The sequence below is a fragment of the Hibiscus syriacus genome, unplaced genomic scaffold, assembly GCF_006381635.1.
Source record: "Hibiscus syriacus cultivar Baekdansim isolate YM2019G1 unplaced genomic scaffold, ASM638163v2 tig00110271_pilon, whole genome shotgun sequence".
NCBI classification, from domain to species: domain Eukaryota; kingdom Viridiplantae; phylum Streptophyta; class Magnoliopsida; order Malvales; family Malvaceae; genus Hibiscus; species Hibiscus syriacus.
Genome location: NW_024062657.1, coordinates 515,317 through 529,095, shown reverse-complemented (window position 1 = coordinate 529,095; position 13,779 = coordinate 515,317).

Here is a 13,779-nt window from a genome sequence, read left to right as displayed (position 1 = left end):
AATGGTCATGCAACACTAAGGGCACACACTTCACCAAAAACAATATCATCGCTACCAAAATTATCATTAGATCACCCTATATGATTGTTGTCTACTTCACCGGTCAACAAAATGGTTGGAGAAATGAAAAAGAGAGCAGTTTTTAGAAGGAAAGCAGAGGAAACTAAATTTGTCTTAGGATGTAATTTAGAGAGAACATAAAATTTTAACATCAAAATCTGGAAAATTATGATATTTCACCGATTTCATAATTTTTTGGGGATCAGATCTTATTTTGAATGAACAAGCAATTTTTAATAGTATGGAGAGATTATAAGGTATATAGTTTAGAATTTTTATTAATCATTAATAACGCACATACACATTGTATACATAATTGTCGAATCCAAATTCTCTAAAGAGAACAACATTTTATTATATCACTGAAACCACTCAATGAATTTGAACAAACATTTTTTAATGTCTTTTAAATGAAAGGGCCAACAATGTGAAGAAAGATAACTTTAAGGTGTAATTGGAAGGAAAAAAACATTAAGATGCGAAATGCGAAATGCGAAATGCGAAATGCGAAATGCGAAATGCGAAATGCGAAATGCGAAATGCGAAAAAATACACTTTAAGAGACAAAAATATATATTAGGCTTAATGCTTACGATGTGTTATGTTTTTTAAATAGGGTAAATAGACAAATGGTTGATAAGATGTTGTTTGTTGAGTTCTTTGACTATTAAAAGTTATAAAATGATCCCTTAATTATAGGGCGTTGCTTTGTCGAGTCCTCCGACTATTAAAAATTACAAAATGACCATCTGACTATTCATATGTTCCAAACTCGTCCTTTTTTGTTTTATAAAATTAACGGCCGTCTAAGATGGGCGTTAACCTGTTGATTGAGATATGATAAATCTTATCACAGATTAAATCTCAACTTATATTATACTGTCAAGCCTATGCTTAAACATTATGCTGTCGAGCCAGTGCTTGAAAGTAACGATGGTGCCAATAACCATCTGTAGACACCCGTTTTTGTTCGGTATTTTTATTTTTATATTATTAAATATTAAATTTCATTTTTATTTTTTTTTATTTTGTAGGCTATTACAAATACCTAATTTGTGTCTAAATCCCAAGCTATGTTACAAGACAACATTAATTATCCCAACCCGTGCCCATTTGGAGCAAGCCCGAATTGCACCCAAACAACTGTGGGAGCCTCTCTTGCCAGCTGTCTCACTTGCTCAACCGATTTCAATTGTACATGTAACAGTTATAAAGAGAGGAAGAAAACTGCATTAGGAAATAGTTTGTAAGTGGGTGATAAAAACTGAAAAACAGTTTGTGGGGGGGGGACCATTCGAATAGAAAGCGAGAGAGAGAACAAGAAAAAGGGGACGAGGAGATATCGGGAATTCACCATTACGAGTGGAACCAGAGACGATTCTGAAGGAAAAAGCACAAAAAATCGACCTTCATTTGTTTTTTTTTTACGAAACAGAGAACCAATTAAAGGAAAACACATATTTTTCCAAAGCAGAAAAGTTTATCAACTTGAAGATTTATTCTTTTTTGCTTGTTCGGGAGATTCTTCATTAAAAATTTGCCAACTAACAGAAGATTTGATTAGAACAATCATATATTCACACCATTCTTTTTACCTCGTACCATCATGTCACTTATGTCTCTGACATGCCACAAGGATCGACACCAAGTAAATTTATCAGCATTGATCACCTTCGTCATGAAATCTGCTATGTTTGTCTTTGGTATGAATCTTCTGCATATCTATCATCCCTGTTTCCACTTTCACGAATGAAATGGTACTGAACTCGTATGTGATTTGTCCTTGAATGGAATGTTGGATTCCTTGCTAGATGCAAGGCTTTGACTGTCACAAATAGAGAGACATACTCTTGATTGTGCCCAAGCTCCTCCAATAGCATCTTCAACCAAATTGTTTCTTTACTGGCTTGTGTAGCTGCTACATATTCTTCTTCTATTGTGGATGTAGCCACAACTAACTGTAACTTAGAAACCCAGCTTACAGCTCCACCAGCAACTTTGAACACGTATCTTGTTGTAGATTTGCTTTTATCCAAATCCCCTAGTCAAATCGACATACCCATTGATAAGTAACGTTTGATCCTCTGTAATATAACGCAATATTGAGGTCCCTTTGATGTATCTCAGGATCCTATTTACTGTATTCCAATGATCTTTCTTGGATTCGCCATGTAACGACTAACCATCCCACTGCTTGTGCAATGTCGGTCTTGTGTATATCATAGCGAACATTAAACTTCCCACTGCCGATGCATGCACACTCGAGACATCTCCATCCTCTCTTCTTCACTGCTAGGACTCATACTGAGGATAATTTGAAGTTAATACGAAGAGGGGTAAAATTGGCTTAATCTTGCATGTTGAAATCGTGACAGATCTTCTTCAAGTAATTCTTTTGTGAAAGCCAAATTTTCCTATTACTTCTGTCTCAGTGAATTTGTATCCCTAGAATCTTGTTTGCTGATACCAAGTCCTTCATTTCAAATTCCCTAGCCAGTTGTGCCTTCAATTCTTAATATGATCTTTGTTGGGTCCTACAACCAATATGTCATCCACATACAACAGCATAACAAATCGTTATCATCAGACCTCTTGAATAAACACAAGGTCTGCATTAAGTTTATTATATCCAAGACACTAATGAAGGAATCAAATCTCTTATACCAACACCTCGGCACCTGTTTAGACAACAGAGATTTGTTCAACCTGCAAACCAAGTTCTTTTCTTTTTCTTCAAAACCTTCAGGTTGAAGTATGTAAATCTCTTCTTCAAGATTTCCATGAAGAAAAGCTGTTTAACATCTAGCTACTCTAGATGTAAGTTCAATGTAGCAACATTGCCAAAATTACTCGAATTGTTGTTAGTCGACCACACGAGAAAATATTTTATTGAATCAATACCTTCTTTTTTAGCATATCCTTTGACCACCATCTTACACGAAACCTCTCCACTTGATCGTCACCATTTCGCTTGATTTTGAAGACTCATTTGTTACAAATTGACTTCCTTCCTTATGGTAGTGCACAAGGTCCCATGTATTATTTTTATGAAGGGCTTCAATTTCTTCTTGCATTGCCATAATCCACAGTGAAGCATCTGAGCTGTTTATTGCCTCCTGGTATGTTGATGGCTCACCGTCCTCTGTTAAAAGGCAGTATGCAATATTACCTTCTATAACATAATCTGAGTACCAATTGGGACGTCTTCTCACACGATCTGATTGACGAGTTGTTGGAGCTTTAGAACTCTCTGGTTCTTGTTCATCATGTGCTGGTTCTACTTCAGAAGAATCTCCTTGTTCAAACTCCTTTTCCACATGTATCTGTGTAGTCTCTGACTTTCAGCGCTATCATCGTCTTCTTTTCTTTGTAGTTTATCTTCTACAAGATAACATCCTTACTGATGATCACTTTGTGGGCAGTGGGATCCCACAACGATACCCCTTTACCATTAGCATACCCCAAGAATTTGCATTTCCTGGATTTTGGATCCAGCTTTGAAATTTCTTGGGAGTTGTATATCACGTACATAATACTTCCAAATACATAGAGGTTTAAATAATCAGCTGGTTTACCAGTCCATATCTCCATTGGTATCTTTAGCTCTATTACAGTTGATGGAGCTCGATTCACCAAATAATAGGCTGTATTGACTGCTTCTGCCCATAATGATTTTTCTAGGCCTATATCCCTCAACATTGCTCATATTCTTTCTAACAAGGTTATGTTCATCCGCTCTGCCACTCCATTTTGTTGAGGAGTATTCGCCAATGTGAACTGTCTTTTGATGCATTCTTTTCTGCAAAAGTCATCAAATTCTTCGATTGTGTAATCTCCTCCATTATCTGTTCTGAAACACTTGATCTTATTTCCAAATGTTCCACCCGTGCTTTGAAGTTTTTGAACTTGAAACACATCTGACTCCTTCTTAATAGGTACACACAACATCTCTTGGAGTAGTCATCAATAAATGAGACAAAGTATTTTGCTCCAGCTAGGGATGTAACTGGTGCTTGCCATACGTCAGAATGAACCAATTCTAGAACACTTTTGCCTCTATAATTTGTCGTGTTGAATTTCAACCGGTGCAGCTCACTTGTTATGAAATGCTCACACAAAGCAAGTGATACTTTTGTTAAGCCTGAAAGTAGTTTTTTCTCCACAATGACTTTTATTCCTTGTTCTGACATGTGTCCAAGTTTCTGATGCCATAGTATTGCAGAATCTGAACTACATGAGGCAACAGAGGCTTCTGCTTCTAGAAAACTCTCTCCCTTTAGCATGTACAAGTTTGCTGCTATTTTTTTCTCTTTTCAGCACCACAAGCGCTCCACGGAACACCTTCATAGTTTCTTTCCATGTTTCAATCTTGCTTACATTATTATCCAACAATCCGGATAATAAATTTTTCTTCAGGCCTTTCACGTGCTGCACATCTAGAATAACTTTAATTGTTCCATCATACATCTTCAATTTGATGGTTCCAACGCCAATGATCTCTAAGGCATGATCCTTGCAACTATACACAGATCCTCCTGAGACAGGTTCATAATGATAAAACCATTCTCTTCTTGAGGTCATGTGATATGTTTCTCCCAAATCAATGAGCCATATATCTGCAAATCGTTTCCTTCCTTCCACGGTGATTAACGTTTCACAACATAGAGCATCTCCATCATCTGAAGTGTTCTATTGATCTCCTCAATCGTTGTCAATGTTTCTGCTTGTTACAGATTTACTTGTCTGTCTTCCTTGTTCTTGTGCCAATTTTCTTCTGTAGACAACAGCTGCAACGTCATCGAAGACTAAACTGGTGACATCACTGTTTGTCAAGTTGATGATGGGTTGATCATACGAATCAGGTAGACTTTGGAGTAGAAGTTCAGCACGTTCTTGTTCTCTTATTGTATCTCTTAGGGATGTAAGCTGAAAAATAAAGTGTTCAACGTGTTTAAGTGCTCCGTCACTGAAGTAAATTCTACATCCATAGAGTGCACAATTTACTCTTAAGGAAAATTTTATTGTGCAATGATGTGACATCGTACAATTTGGTGAGATGATCATATATCTCCTTAGTTGTCTTCTTCTCCTCGATGCTTGTCAATACTTCATCTGCTAATACTAGATGAAAGTTTTCCATAACATTCCCGTCCATCACAATCCATTTGTTGTCATATGTGAAATCTACTGGCCCTTCACTGATAGCTGCTAGACAACTGTCTTTCCTCAGGATGGCTTTCATCTTCAATTTCCACAATGAGAAATTTCTCCCATTGAATTTTCAATATCAAATTTCGTTGCCATAGCTTCTATTACGGATAGCTCCCACTATTTCACTATCATCAATAGTTCTCTAGAACCTTCAAAGAATGGGTAATACCTTCTTACTTTCTTATATTGGAGGATCCACCTTTTGGTGGCAACCACAAAGACAATAAGCAGATATTACACTCAAATCTGGCTCGGATACCAATTGTTGCAGAAGGCGCTATCTTATAGAGCAAAATCGCAACTGATAATTGAGAAAATAAAACACAGATAAAGATATATAAAATTTTCATGGAAAACCCCTAAATAATATAGGTAAAAACCACGGGCAACGGTAGAAGAATTTCACTATGAGAAAATAGGAATTACAACCTCTCTCTTCTACCAAGGAGAAAACAATGATAATATCTCTTGATAAAAAGGAGAAACAACTCTCAAGAAACTCTATATATTCTCTAGTATTGGGAGAAAGCTAGAATGATTTGGATGGTTTTAAAGCTAAATAAGCAAGGTTATTTATAATTAAAGCTTAAGGACTAATTTGTAAATACCCTAAATTACAATGACTAAAATTGAGATTTTACCATTGTTAAAAAATCAACAATTGTTGCACTTTCGATGCCCCCCTTTGACAAAATAATTCGTGCCATGTGCACCGATTTTCAACAGGAAGAGATGAAGAAAACTGCATTAGGAAACAGTTTGTAAGTGGGGTGATAAAAACTGAAAATAGTTTTTGTGGGGGGGGGGACCATTCAAATAGAAAGCGAGAGAGAGCACAAGAAAAAGGGGATGAGGAGAGGGATATCGGGAATTCACCATTACAAGTGGAACCATAGACGATTCTGAATGAAAAAGCACAACAAATCGACTTTCATTTGTTTTTTTTACAAAACAGAGAACCAATTAAAGGAAAATATATATTTTTCCAAAGCAGAAAAGTTTATCAACTTGAATATTTATTCTTTTTTTCTTGTTCGGGATTCTTCATTCAAAATTTGTCAACTAACAGAGCAGCAAGAAATTTTTCTTTTCTTTGGTTCGAAAGAAAGCAATAAGAATGCAGTAGCATTTCTTAAGGTACTTTCCTTCTTTTTTGATATTCAATAGTTTTGTGTGTGAGGGGTAGCTAATTTGAAAATAAAAGTAAAATAGAGAGAGTGATAGAGCTTTCCTTAGTGGTAGACCCTCGTCACCGGAGCTAGGGTTGTCGCCGGAATCTTATTGGTTGTCGGTTTTTGAGGACGCAAAAAGGTCGAATCTTTAGACCATTTAGGGTGTTCGTTCAGTATTTAGGGATTTTTCTTTTCCTTCAAAACCTTCTCATCAATAAGAAATCCACAACCAAAATACCCAAAATGAAAAAGGTAGAGAACCCATTCGAGATGCTTACCTAGGGAGAGAGGGGTCTTCATTTTTCTTCACCAAAAGAAGAGTTTTTCTTTGAAAACCGAATATACCTTTTAATTCTGTTGTTATTGTATGATTAGGGTTCAAGAGATAGGTTTATGAGGGTTAAGGGCCTTTTTTCTATTTGAGGGTATAGATGATTTAGGTTCTAGTTTCATGGTTTATGAAGGTTAAAGGAGGGTGTTTGAAAGTGGTAAACTCTTTATCATAGTTCAAAAGGGATGGTGGTTATTAATAATTTTGGGTTTTTGTTTTGTTTCTCTCAAATAACAAAAGGGATAGAGGCGAGAAAGAGTAAGTGGCCGAGATAAGAGTTAACATAATGTTGCTTTAGGATTTTTTTAAAGCTTAAACCACGCTTAGTAATACACAAATGTCACTGCCATTCTTGTTGGGTTATTTGCTTGTCTAAGGTTCCTTCTTTTGTAATATTTTTCTTTTGACCATCAAATATCTTAATCCTAGTTTAGACTATTTCATTTTTTAGATTTAGACATTAAATTTAGATTTCTTTTAGTTTAGTCTATAGTTTATTAAATATGTTTATTCTTAGTTAATTGTGTTTTGATTTGTCATGTTTTACATTTACATTCGAGACCATTATAGTTTATATGTGCATATACACGATTTCTTTTATCATTATATAGGTCAATTTAATGTGGCATATTATGTTTCTATTTTATATTTGAGTCACATTTGTACATTATAGTTAATACGCATGGTTTATAATTAATATATGTATATATTTTTGTATGTCACATTGTATGATGTTTTTTTATCATAATTTGTTTAATTAATTTTGGCATGACATCCTTTTTGCACAATTCGTATGATACCCTCATGTGCATAACTCGACTTATAAATACATAATTGGACTAAGGGTAATACCCTTTTAACTTAAAATTGTCTCGAGTGGATTGTCTTAACTAATTAGAGGGCCGTTTTGACGATTTTAAATTAAAAGTGTATCCCGAAAGGGAAACTTAAAAAATTGATTCGTCACTTAAAATTTGGGAATTAAAGAAAAGGAATGTTCGGTTATTTAAATTTTTTGAGAAAAGATTGTTACAACTCATCTAAGATTTGGTCTCGATATTTTTAAATAGTCAAACATTCTTTATCTTTCTAAAACGACTCAGTAATTTTAATTTAATTTGTTTGGGTGCTTTTGAATATTATTAAATTCACATATTCGTTTTATGGGGTCAAAAATAAAATTAAGTTCGAATTTGTAAAGTTCATTGCAAAGACGTTAATTAATCGACTAGGTACCGATTTAGGGCGTTGTGGGGGTGCTAATCCTTCCCCGCACGTAACCGACTGCCGAACTCATTTTCTGGTAAAGCATACCTCAATTTCTTGTTTTAATTAAAATTATTATTATTTATTTAAAATGACAAAACGTTTTTGGGTGCCCAATCACACCCTAATAAAATATTGGTGGCGACTCCGCGAACCATATTTTTTCTATCGTAAATGAAATCACAATTTTTTCAAAACGAGAGGTTTTTAAATCGCATTATTTTTTTAAATTAATTAATCGAAATAGAATAATTAAAAAATATGTGATTTTTTTAATCTCGCACATTGAGGAAAAAATCGTTTCGACAGCTTAGCGACTCTGCTGGGGACATTTTTTTTTAGAGAGTTAAGCTGATAGTCAATTAATTAAGTGTCTTTGCAAATGAAAGTTCTAAGTTCGTTTTAATTTGGTTTTTGATCCCTTGTTTGGTTTTAATATTTTTTGTTTATAATTTGATTAACCATTAAATAGTTGTACTGATCTATTTGTAAATGGTTTCAGATTAATTGTATGTTTTGGTAATTGATTTTGAGTGTTTTTTATTGTGTTCTTTTTTCGCTTTTCCTCACACACTGCACAGTTGCATTATCATGACATGAGATAAAACTCAGTTCCGTCCTATTTAAGTAGAAGTGAGAGACTATGCCCTCGTGTGGTTTTCACCTTCCCATGGGATAGTGGATCGCTCTTGGAGTTCACGCCTTACGGTTCTCGTGATGGTATTCAGCTCCGCATGGACATAAGAATGTGTGTTCTCTCGAAATTGAACTCGATCCTCTAAAGCATGTGATGGGTCAGGATTGAGGGTTCGACAACCCAAGGGGGCATCGACAAGGACAATTTTAGAACCTATTACTTTAGAACCAAACCAAATATATAGTGAACATAGAGCCTGAATCTAGGTCGAACCTAACCCGAACCTTAAGAGTCCCGTGAGGAGGGTACACAAAGAAAAGCTTTTTTGAGTCATTTATTTTCGCTTTTTGAATAAATGCATGCGAACTAGAAATCATGCAGTTACGTTTCTTTTCGAACAAGCACGCGAATTGGATATCATGCGGTTAGGATTTTTTGTGAATGACAATGCATAGGGGTAGATATCATGTTTGGTAGGATCTATTGAAGCATGATTGGGTAGTCAACATGTGAGGGTAGGTTTTATTTATTGATTTTGATACTTATTATCTTGTTGTTTATCTTATGTGTACTAACCCATTTTTTGTTATGTGTCTATTTTATTTTGATTTTTTATCATTTGCATCTTCATGTCATCCAAAGGTGTTAATTCACAAGTGATTGACTAATAAAAGGCTAGTCATAATGAGACAAGAAATTCTTAATCATGTAGTCAAAACAGGAAGATCCAAAGATGTTTAAATCATCCAGGAAGAAGGAAATCTGATGAATGAAAATCTGAAGATGATTGAAGACTTTTCTTTAAAGGCGCAAAGGTCAAGATGTTGACTCAAGAGATAGATATATCATACCAAGGACGAGAATCTTTTCATAAAGACATGAAGACCACTTTGCAAGTAAGAATATAGATTTCAAAAAGGACATCCGACGTCATCAAAGGTGATAAAATACGCTGGCAACTTTGGGGGTGCAATGTTAGATTCCATGAAGATTTGACTCAAGGAAATGAGGAAATGAAGATCAAAATTGAATTTTAACTACATGATGTACTTACTGAATTCTTATTATCTAAATGAAAGGTTATTTTATGGTGGTCACTTTTGGAATTAACACATTCTACATTTGCATTCTTATTTTGCATTACTTATTAATTTATTTTGCTATTGTTGTTTTTTGTCATTTTGTTATCTTATTTGTACTAACCTTTTTTTTATGTTGTTTTTCTCTTTGCATTGCATGATTATGACATAATCAAAAGGTGTTGATTTGTGAGTGGTCATCATAGTATAAGGTTTTCATGATGGACAAGGGTTTTGTGATAAAAAAGACTATAAAACAGTCGAGAAATTATATCCTGAGAAAGCTTCGAGAATAGTGGAGAGCTTGCACACAAAGATCATATGTCTGACGAAGAGCACAAGGAGATATAGAGATAAAGAAAGATGTCCAAAATGATGGATAGAATAGATACTTTAACCAAAGGAAGATTTCTACAAAAGAAAAGAAAGATCATGAAATAATCTCGAGGTGTCAAATACGCAAGGGATTTCTTTAGAACATGATGATCTTAGCCAATATGAGATCACGCACAATCATTGTTCGTATCAACAAGTTGTTTGGAAACACCAAGGAAATATTGGCAATTGAGAAGTTCAAAAGGATGAAAAGAGCCATGCAGTCAGAACTCGTTGGTGTTTGATAGTTTACTCCCAACATCAGGGGAAATAAAATTGGAAACTCCATTTCAACCCAAGTTGAGAATTGGTTCTCGTTGTGATTCATCCTAATATCATATAAGGAGTTGTATGATGAACTGTTGGAAGCCCGAGAAGTGGCCCCGTATTATGTGAAACCTTTACAACCTCCATATCCAAGTTGGTATGACATCAACGTTCGTTGTGAATCATGTTGGAATTCAAGGACATTCCATTGAGAATTGTTTTACCTTCAAACGTCGAGTCCAACTTCTTCTAGATCATGGAGTATTGTAGTTTGAATTGAAAAGACAACCCAATTTAAAAATGAATTATCCTGTTGAGTTTGAACCAAAAGTGACCAAAGGTAAGGGTATCAGTGAGGACATCTAGGAAGAAAATTATTTGCCAAAATATGAAGCTCTGATTCACCATTTATGGAGTGAAAATGATAAATTGAGTATAGAGATGGAAGCCATGCGAGATGTTTTTCAAAGGATCAGTCAAGCTTTTAAATTTGCTGGTATAGGAATGTCCTAGAGTGGATAATAGGGGTCACTAAACTTAAAAATGATGTTGAACAATTGAGAAAGAATTGCAAAGTGCACGAAGGTCGAGCAGAGAAGTTTTCTCATGATTTGGGAAGATATCAGGCCGAAAATCAGATGTTGAATAGGTCCATTGCCAATATGGAAATTTCATATCAACGCCACAAGCGGGAGAATGACGTTTAGCTAGAAGCCACTAGAGCCAAAAACAAGAAGTTGATGAAGATTATGAATGATTGTAGTGATCTTATGCAAGAGCTTCATAACCACAATGACTTTTTTACAAGGAAGATTCAGCAGCAGTGTCTACAGCTCTGAGAATCGACACTTAAGATAGAGAACAGGGACAACTTCATGAAAGAAGCTATGACCCAAGCAAGCAATGTGGCTTACAAATGGGTTGATTTAGCTGGTTTTGTAAGAGAATTAAAGCAGATTGACAACTCAACCCCCGAGCATGAGTGGAAGTTAAAGTGGCTTTTGAAGGAGATAGAAAAGTTAGGAGTGAAAGCTATCCATTATATGTAAAGTTTGTTTGATGTACCAAAACCTTTGTGTTCAATGAAAATTGTTTTAAGATGATCACTCTGGAATGACACCTTTTGTATTTGTATTTGGCATTTTCATTTGCATTGCATGTATTTATTTAAGCATTTTACATGCATTAATTATAAAAACACAGAAATAACTTATGGAATATTATGTGACAGTAATAACAAGATCATTCATTCATACTATTACTCATCGTCATGAACAAACAACTAGAAGTAACGGAATAATCTAATGAGAAATTACAAGATCAGCTACAAGAGCAGTTAGCCGGGTCACAACAAGATATGAGGAATCAAGCATCGGGTTCTCTACAAGGGGTATCAAATCAAATGATCCAGGTGTTAGCAACTAAGGTTGCTGATAGAGAGGAAATCACTAATAAAGGATACCAGTCTCATCAGACTAATACGTCAAGAATCATAACCTACCCTGGAGCATCTAACTCAAACCAAAGGAAGAGCCTCATCAATTATGAGTAATTTGAAGACAAATTCAAGTGGTTGAATAAAGTCATTAAAGATATGAAGGTTGTTAATGCCCCTCCCAAGGAGTTAGAAGCTAGAGAACTCAGTTTGGTCCCTGATTTGGTCATCCCACATGAATTTAGGGTGCCTAATTTTGAGAAATATGATGGCACTAGTTGTCCCCTAATTCATCTGAAGATGTTTTATAGAAAGAGGGAATGGTACCTAAATAATGATAATCTGTTGATTCATTACTTTTATGATAGTCTTGCTGGGCCAGCTGTAGTATGGTATAACTGTTTGAACAAAGAATAGATCAAGACATGGGTCAACCTAGCTGATGCTTTTCTGGGGCAATATCAATATGTAAAAGGCTTAGCCCTAAAACTTCATGAACTTAAAAGGATAAGAATGAAAGCTACTGAGAGCTTTAAAGAATATGCCCTAAGATAGAGAGGAGTGGCAGCACAAGTTCAGCCTCCTTTGTTAGAAGAAGAAATATCATATATGTTTCACAATTCTCTTTCAGCTCCTTTCTTTGAGTTAATGCTGGGAAAGTCGACGAATAACTTCAAGGATCTTATGACAACTGGGGAGTTAATTGAGGATGCAATCAGCAAAGGAAACTTGAAATACACTTCTAAAAACCTAATCGATCAAAATGAACAAGATGATGAGGTGAATGAATATTACGTCCAGACCTCTCAAAGCCACAAAAGAAAAGGGGCGGCGGGTTACTCGAGAGGTCCAAAGAAAGTCCCAAGATCGAAAAATACTTTGAAAGTGTTCCAAACTCTTATCTCAGATCTGTATCCCCATTTGATTGAAGGTAAATACCTCAAACCGAGGCCAGTGAAAGTGCAATCAAACCCTTCTGCCCACAGTTACGATCAAGATAGTGTTTGTAATTTTCACTTGAGGGCATCTGGCATTCAAGGGGGAATTGTAGGTTGCTGTTAAAGGAGATAGAGACACTTGTTGAAAATGGGACATTGACACAAGAATTAGTGAAACACTGGATGACGAGCTCGAGTGGGGCATCAAAGCACAATATGTTGCATCTGTTTGGGCCAGGTGTTGCTACATTAGATGATTAACGAGGCATCCTAATTAGGAAGAAATCATTTCATCTCTCGTGAGGCTTTATTCCATTTGCAGTATCTTGTTTGAATTTGTTTTTTTTATCCTTTCTCAGTTGTTTTTGTAATAATATTTAAATGAACTTATGCTACTTTAAAGATGGTGATTATTGAATTGAATTTGCAACTTGAAATTCTTTGAATATCAACCGAATTAAAAACTTTTAAATGATCGGAGTTATAGTTCTTTGACAAAATGACATGATTGAAGACTGGTAAAGCAAAGACCCTCGACCTTACCCCAGAAGATACTCTCGAATACCATATCTTTCTTTTGTAAAGACCGATATAGCCTTCTCCTCTCATAAGGGAATGAACAAGAGGTTTGGTATTTAGGTATGTATAGGAGAGGACAACATGGGGCATCTCTTGTGTATGATGTTACAAAACCGACTAGATTACACTTTTGTTGATGACGTTCAATGATGATTATGATCTTTATAGATGGAATAGTCGAGTAGATGAATCTCGTTTAGGTCAGTTGCTTGGAAATTGAACTCTAAGGATGAGATTTTCTTGACCTTCAACCACACCTAGACTATAACAGTTATTCTTGACAAGCTTAAGAAATTGAATCCGTATACCCAAAATGTAATTATATATGTATACAAATAAAACTGAGCTATTCCACTAAAGTAATTAGTTATAGAGGAAACTCAAAAGCCCTGGCTTTATGAATAGATTATATTCAAACCATGACATTGC